Consider the following 10,747-nt stretch of genomic DNA (forward strand, 5'->3'; position numbering starts at 1 on the left):
TTGGAGCATGAGAAGGGGCTGTTTCTTGGGAGGCGGGCAGGCTTACAGAGCATCACAATGAACAAGGTCCTCCCAGGACCTCACTAGAGTGGGCAGACAGACACACAGAGATAGATTCTTCTCCTGGGAGCTAAGATGGCACCTCGGTCAGCCTCTGGAAGGTCCTGGTGAAAAGATCCCTCAGGGATAGAAAGGAGGAAGTGAGTGAGCTGAACCCCAGAAAGAGATTGCCACCTGAGTGGTCTCCCTCCCTCCTCTAAGTTGCCCTGGTTACATCCTCAGCTCCCACAACTTCCACCTTTCCCCTGCAAAATTCTTTGTATTTGTACATTTTATTTCGGAAAATGTTAATCTCATATTAATTTTTGAAAAGTACCTTTAATTTAATAATAATAAAACTATAATCATTGAAATTAACCAACCCCTAAGATATGGCTGCAATAATAATAGTAACAACAAAAATAAATAAAACGGTAATGGTTGCAATTAATGATCTGCTAATGTGTGGCTGTGTGCCAGGCCCAGGCTCGCCACTTTTGGTGCAGTATCTTAGGAAATACTCACACTAAGCCTATAAGACCAGTAGATATGCAAGTCTCATCAGCCTCCAGGATACATATTCTTCCCCTAGTTCCACCGCTCTCCAGCTCATAGGGAAAGGGTGTGGCTTGGAATTAAAAAGACTAGGTGTGTCCATGGGAATGGTGTTCTGATCTTCTGAGCCTGGGTGTTCCCATCATTAAAATGGGTAGGTTCCTTCTTGCACCCTGTAAGGTACTTTAAATGACGTAATGGAAGTGAATGGGTCTTCAGTCTCTAAGTAAGGTAACGGTAGTTTCCATCTCCAATTAAAACGTGGTTTTGCTCACGTGACAGAGACAACACCATGGAGAGCATCATTCCTAAAGAGTCTACAGGGGACCCTGAGTGGGGGTATTCACTGGGACTTCTTCATGGGGCAGGTGAATGAAAATCCCCCTTTTCCCTAGTGGAGGGCTTCTGTGTCATGGAGCTTGTTGGAAGACATCTACAACTTCCCCCAACTTTTGACGGCATTCCTTCCTTCCTTCCTTCCTTCCTTCCTTCCTTCCTTCCTCCCTCCCTCCCTCCCTTCCTTCCTTCCTTCCTTCCTTCATGGACACCCCTGCGATCCAACTGTAGCCCTGTTTTAAATAATCACAAGATTGTTTAGTTTCTAGAAAAATACCAGAGACGTAAGAATTTTTGAAATGAATCCCATCTCATCATCAAAACAACAAAAAGAGGATGTTAGGCGATAAACCCAAGGTGCTGAGAAAGGATGTCTGGGTCACATCTGTTTTCCTTGTCACACAGATGTGCACACAGCAAGTGTTTATTGACCAAGTGCTTATCCTCATGGGTGGGGTGACGAGTCTGTCAGAAGGCAAGGGTGAGGCACAGAGTCCTGGGACTCAGTGAGGCTCTGGGGAGGGGGGTGGGGTGGGGTGGGAGAGGCTCACCCCTCATCCAAGCTCCTCCTTCTGCTCCAAGAGTTCTTGTGGACCAGGGAGATAAGATTTCCCTCACTCTGGGAGCAGAATGTTGCACTAAGGGTTAGTACCCTGTGGCCTTTAGAGTGTTCCCACGGCTGGGAAAAGGGCTGTGCAAGGCTGGTGGGACACTCTGGTGGCCTTGGAGAGGAGGAACAGGGAAGACATATGTATAAGAGGACAACCTTGTTGCTGTGTGGCAGAGCTTTCTGTAGCTGTCCTCCTGGCCTTTGGAATATTACAGCCACTGGCCAGGCTGGATCTTGACATCTGGCCAGGGAGAGGATAGAATCCATCGTTTTATCCAATAGAATGTTAAAGTTGAACTAAAAGCGTTTTATTGCGATAAAAGATAAGCCAGGCCCGGGGCTGGGACAACAGCGACTCAGCTGGTAAAGTGCTTGCCACATAAGCACTAGGACCTGAGTTCAGGTCCCCAGCACTGATGCAAAAACACTGGACTCAGTGGTGCACGCCGACAATCCCAGTCAGCTGGACCAGTGAGCTCCGGGTTCAGGAGAGATTATCTCAAAAGTAAGGAGGATGGCGGAAGTGACAGGGCAGGACACCTGACTTCCTCCTCTGGCCTTTCCACTCACACAAGGGCCTGCCCATGTACGTGCGCGCATACACACAAATGTGTGCACATAAGCACACACACTCACACACCTGCACACCCACAAAAGTAAGTGATCGAGGAGGATGCTTGCAGCTGACCTCTCCACGTGCACACAGATGTGCATTCACTCACATGCACTCCAGTAAAGAAGGAGGGGGTGGGCAGAGAATGACGCACCTAATAGCACAGGCCTGTCGTCCCAGCTACCTGGAAAGTTGAGGCAGGAGGACCTCAAGTTCAAGACCAGGTCTGGCAGCTTCACCAGCTCTTGTTTAAAAGTGCAAAGAGAGCTAGGAATATAGAGATGTGGTAGAGGGCTTGCTAAGCATGTGACTGTCCTAGAGTGAGGCACAAGGACACAGGTCATCGTTACCATTTTAAAGCTCACAGTTTGTGACATTAAGGATGTTCAAAGGTCACACCTCCCATGCACAGGACTCTTTTCGTCTTTTAAAGCTGGACCGATTCCTCACCTGATCCTCGGGGGTCTGGCTGTGATTGTCCTGATTTTGGTCTCTGAATCTGACCCCTCTGGACCTCAATATCAGTGAATTTGTATGATATTTGTCCCTTGGGAGCCAGCTTATTCAATAGTGTGAAAGTCTAAAGGTTGTTCAAATTGTAACATGTTGGAATTCCGTGTGTGTGTGTGTGTGTGTGTGTGTGTGTGTGTGTGTCTGTCTGTCTGTCTGTCTGTCTGTGATGTGTGTTGTTTTGCCTTGTTTTTGATACAGGTCTTGCTATGAATCTCAGGCTGACCTTGAACTCATGATCCTCCTGCCTCCAACCTCCTGAGTGCTGGGACCACAAGCGTGCACCTCCATGCCCAACCTTCCCTCCCTTCCTGAGGCTCAGTAAGATCCATAGTCTATCTAGACAGGTTTGCTTATCCATTTGTCCATTGATGAGCCCCTGGGCAGCCTCCACCTCTCGGCTGTTGGGAATAAGGCTGCTGGGAGCTTGGGTTACAGATTTCTGTTCACCACTCTGTTTTGCATTCCTTTGGCTACAGACCCAGGAGTAGAAAGACTGAATCATATGGTAATTCTATGTTTAACTTTTAAGAAACCACCATGCTGTTTTCCATAGCCGCTGTATCATCTTATGTTCCCACCAATAATGCATGAGGGTTCCCAGTCCTCCACAACGCACGGCACTTGTCATCGTGATGGAGGCCAAGCTAATGGGGACATGGCTTGTAGTTAATCTGCACTGGAGTTTCAGTTGCCTGTGTGGCCAGTGGCAGCTGTCCTGGGCGTGGAATGGTGGGAAAGCCTGCTGTGCGCGCCTCTGAACTTGAAATTGACCGCCATTTACTAAGCAAGCCTGGGCAGCTCTGGGTGTGTGGACCTCAAGCCACAACCCCAAATAGCCCTCAAAAAGCCTGGCCAGTAGCTTGTTTCGATTCCCTGGTGAGTCTACAGCTGGTCCTGGGATCCCCAAGGCTGCATCACAGAGGGACTGACATGACACTGGGCTGGCATGGAGCTCGGTTGGTAGAGGGCATGTGCATTGGATGAGCTCCAACTGCGCCCTGGGTCAGGTGACCACTGACAGCAATAGCAGGTAGAGATGGCTGAAGGACAGCCTGGACAGTCGTCTGCGCACTGAGCTGCTGTTGTGTGAGAGACTTTTCTTGGGGAGATGCAACACAAGTACATGTCTATTCATCCCCCAAAGGGAACGCGGGACAGACCGAAATAGCAACTACTCCAAAGTCCAACTCAGTGAGCCAATGAGTTCTTATTGGGGTTACTAACCAGTATATGGGTCAGGGGTCACTTATAGGAGCGGAAATGACTCCATAGCAGCTGAATCACCAAAAAGGCTCCGCCTCCCGATGAGCTCTGTAACTTCCTCAAACGTGGAGTATAGACAACAGGCACCACGTGGTCAGGCACGTGAGCCTAGGGGAGACATCACATTCAAACCACAACAGAAAGTGAGAATTTGTAAGTCTGCCCCAGCCCCTGCTTCACCTTAGACCCACTGGAGGGTAAGGGTGGGGGTGTCGCTGAGCACTTCCTGAGACCTGCTTTCCCACAGATCCCACCTACCAACTCATTCCCTACCAGCCAGATCCATTTCCCCCCATTCCCTCCCTAAATTCGGAAAAGTAATTTTTTTCAGTTCATTAAAACATCCTATATTTAACACAGATAATATATTATTTATGCCATAAGATTAGAATGAGCTCATATAGATCTCTCCGTATTTTCTCCCAGGAGCTCCTCTCCACGACTTCGTTTTAATGAGTGTGGAATGTTGCCATGGGGAGAGTGCGCTTTTTATGTAACTTATTATTTATATGACACGTCCGTGGGATAACACTCACTTCCCTTTTGGAGGTCATATGTGCCACCTACTATTTTATATCCATATAGCCGAATCTGTCCCTCAACCTTAATTATTTCCCTAGACTGGGCTCCTAAAAGTTAAATCTTCCAACAGGTGATGCACATATTAATGTCCTCCATACCAGAGTGTTCTGCTGTGGCCTCATCATCTGTGTCTGCTCTGAAAAAAGACCCATGGCCCTGCCTCATTAGCTGTGGTAATTTATAGCTACCACTGTGACGTATTAATACTTTCTGTTGCAAGCTATAGCTGTTCTGTTTATTTTATTTTATTTATTTGTTTGTTTGTTTGTTTGTTTCCAGGCAGAGTTTCTCTGTGTGGCCCTGGCTGTCCTGGAACTCGATCTGTACACCAGGCTGGCATTGAACTCACAGAGATCCACCTGCCTCTGTCTCCCAAGTGCTGGCATTAAAGGCGTGCGCCACCACCGCCTGGCTTATTCTGTTTATTTTTATTTCATTTATTCACAGTGTGTGTGTGTGTGTGTGTGTGTGTGTGTGTGTGTGTGTGTGTGTGTGATAACACACAGATGGAGGTCACGGAACAACTTTCAAGAGTTTGTTCTTTCCTCCCACCAAGTGTGTCCTAGGGACTGAACTCAAGTCATCAGGCTTGGTAACAGTCACTGAACTATTGCGTGAGGAAGGGCTCAGAGGAAGGGGACCTTGAGGTGGCCTCTTGACACAGAAGTCATTTCAGACATTGCCAGAAAATCTGTCCTAATTCCAAGCCAAAATTCATTGGAAAGTATTTTTTATGAAACAAGTCAGCATCTCAAACACAAACATTTTAAATCAAGAGTTCTAGCACAACACAATGCAAAGCTATATTAATTTAATGCAAGCTGAGGCATGATGGCAGAAAAGCATGAAAAGTCTTTGTTCTGAGTAATTAAATCATTTGCTTCTGTACGAACATTTAACTTAGTATGTATGGGCAGTTAAAACACCATAGTTCCTTATACACACTCATCTCAGACCTCAGTTAGTGATTCAGGCTGGATTTGTTGACGTGGCGTATTGTAACAGCATGCACAGAGCAGTTGTGTGTTCACACAGAGGCTGCAGTGAAATCGTGTCATGCATCACAGGTGAGTGCAGCCGGAAGCACCTTAGATTCCTTACAAGTGCGATTTTGTGTGTACCCAGGGATGTGTTACTGATACCAAAGTGTTTGCGATCCCCACATTCAGCTATGCGACCCACCGTTTGGGAAGCTGGGATGCAGCACACGTGACCGACTGTTCATGCTGTGCTTGTCTGTGAACTAGTAATGTCGTAGGTTTGTTCCCTCTGACGTCATCACAGACACGCAAAGACGTCACACAGAGGTAACGTGACCTTGACAGAATGACTGTGATGTCATTAGTGGAGAGGAGTGTCTCATAAGGGACCAGGTGACTCACAGTGCTAGTGCTTAAGGAATGCCTGCTGTCTGGCCTTAAGGAAAAACACTAAGTGATAGCCACGGCCCTTTCTGTATCCCCCTGCAATGATGTTCTTGGGTGTGCTGATAGGGAGAGCGGTCAGCATACAATAAGCACTTGCTTTGGAACCAGAAGCACTTATCCCGTGAGGCTTCCCTCATTCGCACTCAGTGTCTCCATCTTTAAACCAGAGGCTTTACCTCCTACCACGCCTGCCAAACTCCCAGGAGAGGAAGAACCCTCAGCAGACAAATTCTCTCTTGCCTCCACCAATCCTCCGACTCCCCACCCCCCCGGGAGCTGGAGCAGCCCTTTCCTGAAGGCCCCCTTGGTGACCTCACGCTTAAGCCGAGTTTTACCTTTCTCCTGCTCATACCCCAGACTACCCAACACCACCTATACCTCCAGCTAATCTAACTGCCTCAAAGGTCACTTGAGGTCACTTTGAGGATTCTGTTTTAAGGAGTGACTGGACCGACTTTGATCTCTGTTTGAAAACAGTTTAGTAGATTTCTGGGCAAGAACAGTCTCTCTGAGCTGTGTGAACCGCTCTTCCACTGAGGGCAGACCCATTCCTTAGGCTTGTAGAGAACATGGGGTCGGGGTGGGGGGTGGGGGCTGTGCTTTCAGAGCTGAGGCTGTACCCTGTAATTCCTCCCAGCAAGATGAAGGTCCTCGGCACAACGTGTTCTGAAACAACTCGTGTTCAATGAACAATCTCTCGGTGCCAAGACTAGGATATGTTTCCTCTTTTCTTTTCTAATTTAATCCAGAAATTGGCCTTGACTTGCCGAAGCCTTGCCAGGGTTTGTAAACAATCAGCTGCTCACCAACTTTCAAGAATGCTGGGCCCGGCACAGCACAGCGGCAGTGCAGGAAGGTTTTGTGCTAGGCTCAGGGGGAGGAAATCTTGTGAACCACAGAGCAGCGGCCTGCAGAAGGCATCCCCCCACCCCACCCCCACCCCATTCACATGTCTGACTCTGCTTCCTGCAGCAGAGAGACACTGAAACTTGGGGCTGCCCAGACAGGGGGGACACGTTTGGTGTAGGAGCCGGCTGGAGCGAAGGGGAGGAAGGAGGCTGCCTCCCTCACCTGCTGTGTTGCCTGGGCCCCAGGAGGAGGTTTAGGAGGCTGTCTCTGGCCTTTCTGTTCCTCATGCTTGTCCCACTGGGCCTGAGATTAAGGCGCTGCATGTTACAGGAGTCCCGCTTGTCAGGATGGCATGGGGTGCCGCATACAGAAACCGTAAGAGAATCATACAACCAGGTGCAGCTGGGTGCCAGCTGGGACCTAGCAGAGACCAGGAGGAATCACATCCCCTCAGTTCTGTTCCCTTGTGGCTGTACAGGAATGACCCGCCTGGCCCTTGCCAGGTCTGGTTTTCTTAAATGAAGGCCGGAATCTTTTGGGGGAGACCTAGTCATTTCTCAATGCGGGCTGCAAATTGCAGTTAGCGTTCATAGCATCAGGTGAATCAGAGCTTGGTATCCACAGGCGAGAGGGCAGCCTGGTTGCTTCTTCTGGCTTAGAGGGAAGCCGGCAACTGTCACTGTAGTCCCTCTGTGCCCCAGATGTGGGGATAGTTCAGCTCCAAGGGCTGCTGTGGCACTTACCACTCTACGCCTAATACCTAGACAGATGTGAGGCGAGTAGAGGCCCTGGGAGCCATGAACCATGTGTCCTACCTTCCTGAACATTGTGTCTCACTATCCCTGTATCTGGTTGCTCAGAGTAGGAGTGAAATTTAGGGGCAGAATGAAGATTAAAGTTGCACCAGGGGTATCTGGAGCACTTGGATCAGGGAATGCTCCTCAAAGACTTCTTCAGCTCCTAATGCAGATGAGTCTGGGTGGTAGCAAAGCAGCCCAGGGGCATCTTTCTCCTCTTGCACAGTTTGGACACTGAGGCATAAGGCTCTGGGGAGAGGCAGGAAATGAAGTTGATTTGGCATCTAGAAATATCTCCACTGGGAAATTTGGGGCTCCCCACATCGTTATTTAAAAGAGGAGGAAAGAGCTCACATTGACAGAGGTTTAGCACTGGGCAGCCCTGTGCAAGGAGGTACTTTATGGCCTGTCTACCTTCCCTGGGCATCTCTACAAGGTTTTATTTCTCAGATATGGCCAAGGAGGCTCAGAGAAATTGGGCAGCGGGACCAAGGCACAGCAGTGGAGTCACATGCCTCTGGGAAGGTGACATAGATCATTCATCTCTTCCCTGACTGTTCTGAACTGAAGGGGGAGAATTCCTTAGGAGTCTCAGAAGAATTGCCAGGCCTGTTCTAGCCTTGGCTCTGTGTCTGCCAACAGTGCTGGCCATCCCCTCACACCCTCTGCCTTTCCCTGCTGCCAAAAGCCTTCTTGTCTATGTACATCTAAGTCTCTCCCGAGGACTGCCAGAGGAAGCTTTGTCTGTTGTTTATTTCTGTTCTAATATTGTCACCAATACACACACACACGCGCACACACACACACACACACACACACACACACACACTCCCTCTTTCATGATCTGAGCACTCAGGATATGGACTCCTGATGAGGTTCTAGGTCGGGGGGTGGGTAGGGTCACTGTGAACCGATGGAGTCCTGCCCTCGTGGAGCTCACATGCCAAAGAGCTGGGCTGGTGCAGAGGCCAGTGGTGATGTGCAGGGTGGAAACACTGGGATGCGGGCACCACGAGTGGTCCTCACATCTGCTTCTGTCTCATCCCTGACATTCTCCCTGCATCCCAGCAGCCACTCCCCATCTCCCTCCCTCCTCTGATGCCTCCTGACAGCTGATGAGGGAGCCTAGTTGCTGCCTGTCCTTGGCTCCCGTGGGGAGCTGACAGTTGTCAAAGCAGGAGTCACAGTCCCTGTAGATGGACACGGAGGGCCAAGCACCATCACTCCCCGGTGACAGCTTGAAGCGGCTGTTGAGCTTGTCTTGTTCAGGCTCCAGCAAAGAGGTGACAGCTGAGCCAGACAAAAGAGGTGACAGCTTCCCTCACTGGGCTCCAGTCTGGGCAGATTCAGGCTGTCACTGTGCCCAAGTCTCTCCATCGTGTGTCCCCTGCCCCTGTACCAAATTGTAGTCAGACATCCCTGAGGCCCTTTTTCCATGGGTGATGTGTCTTAGAACTAGGGATTGTCATTCAAGTTTCTTAGTAGGTTCAGAGAACATCATCTACCTGATTTTGCATGTTCAGCCCCCAACAAAAGGTTGGTGCATAGTAGGTATTCACTAAATGTCTTTTATAATTATTTCTTTTAAATTTTCGAGACAAGATCTTATGCAGCCTCGTCTGATTTTGAACTTGCTATGTAGCTGAGGATGACCTTGAATTCCTGATCCTCCTGGTGCCAGGAGACATATGCTGTGCAGAGGACAACCACTTCCTGCTGTGTTTAAATCAGCTCTGGCTACGTTCAGGGTGTTAGAAAGCACCTGTGAGAAACATGTCCGTAGCAGGACACTCTTGCCGTGAGCTTGAGCATATACAGCTTAGTTTTGCTATGTTCTCTGAACTTCTCAGGATCCCTCTGCTGGGGTCCAGGGACACCATGCAAAGTGCTGATTTAAGACCCTGAGATGCAGGTGCCTCTGTCTCTTCTAGGTCCGTGCTATGAGGTTCTAGGTCGGGGGGTAGGGTCACTATGAACCAATGGAGTCCTGCCCTCATGAAGCTCACATTCCAAAGAGCTGGCCTTCATGTCAGGTCACCAGGCCTGAATGACGGTGGACAGGCTCCTTGGAGTCTCCCTGTTTGGGGCTACTCTTCACCTGTGCTCCTTGGGTGTACTGGGTGGGAAGGGAGACTCCCATGTCCTTCCATTCTGCAGCTTCTCCAAGGTCAGTGTCAGGCTATCCCCACCTCCTCCAGACACCCCAGGTAGAAGCTTCTGGCAGCACACACATCTCTCTAGGGCTTGGACAGTCAGGGTGCTTACCTTGCTTTACTCAAGACATGGGTCAGGCCCTGTGTCTAACCTTCTTCATAGGCACAGTCCAGGGATCAGACTCGTCTCTTATGATGCGGCCCCATCACTGTGGGAAGTAGAGCCCAGAGGCCTCTGGGTCTGTCCTCCTCTGAGGTTAAGCTTGGAGTGGGGGCAGCGCAGAGGAGTGCACCCCCAGCCCTGGTCTCCCTTTCTACTTCTTCTTCAACATCTCCCCTATCTTCTTCATCTCCCGGAGTGTTTTCTATTCCTAAGGCCACCCCGAGGAACTTTCTTGAGGCCATTGGCTCCTGAGGGTCCTGGTGTCATTTCTTCATCTCTTTCCCTGGGTCACAATCTGATCAGGCAGCAGGAGAATCCGGTTTACTGGGGAATGAAAAATACATTGTTTTCTGATTATATGGTAGTGCCCAAATGGAGCCCAGTGGCAGAGCTCAAGTCACTGGGGACAAATTGTACCAAACAGGCTCCGTCTGAGCCATGCAGGAGTATGGGAAGGGGGATGCTGGCGGTCTGACCGGGGTAGTATAAGGTTTTGGCACTTAGGGAATGAGATTGCATCCTGAACCAGGACACCACATTAAACTAACTCCCAGTTTATGTGCTCAGGGAGGACAGCCAGCCACCCCAACATAACACTCCAGAGGCTTGACGTCCTGAGGTCACTGCCAGCAGTAATCAAAATCCCTGCCATCTCTGCTTTTCTTCCCACTGGGCTGAGAGTAGCTGAGAGGCCTCTGAAGGCCCCAGCCCTCTCCTGTGTCCTTCTGTGGCCTGTGGCCTCAGCAGCTGCCACCCTTCCCTGTCTGGCAGCATTACTTCTGGGATTTGTCAGGTCAGCCCGTGGAAGATCAGGCCAAGAAGGGTGTATGGATGGCTGTGACCCTAG

General features: G+C 49.8%; 1 protein-coding gene across 1 annotated transcript in view; it reads left to right on the forward strand.

Moving 5' to 3' along the window:
* The window catches only part of Adamts2 (ADAM metallopeptidase with thrombospondin type 1 motif 2), a 209,611-nt gene that overhangs the window by 143,265 nt on the left and 55,599 nt on the right, over nt 1–10,747 (forward strand). The gene's annotated exons all lie outside the window — the stretch shown is intronic.

Source organism: Peromyscus eremicus, chromosome 8a, assembly GCF_949786415.1.
Source record: "Peromyscus eremicus chromosome 8a, PerEre_H2_v1, whole genome shotgun sequence".
In the NCBI taxonomy this organism is placed as follows: Eukaryota; Metazoa; Chordata; class Mammalia; order Rodentia; family Cricetidae; genus Peromyscus; species Peromyscus eremicus.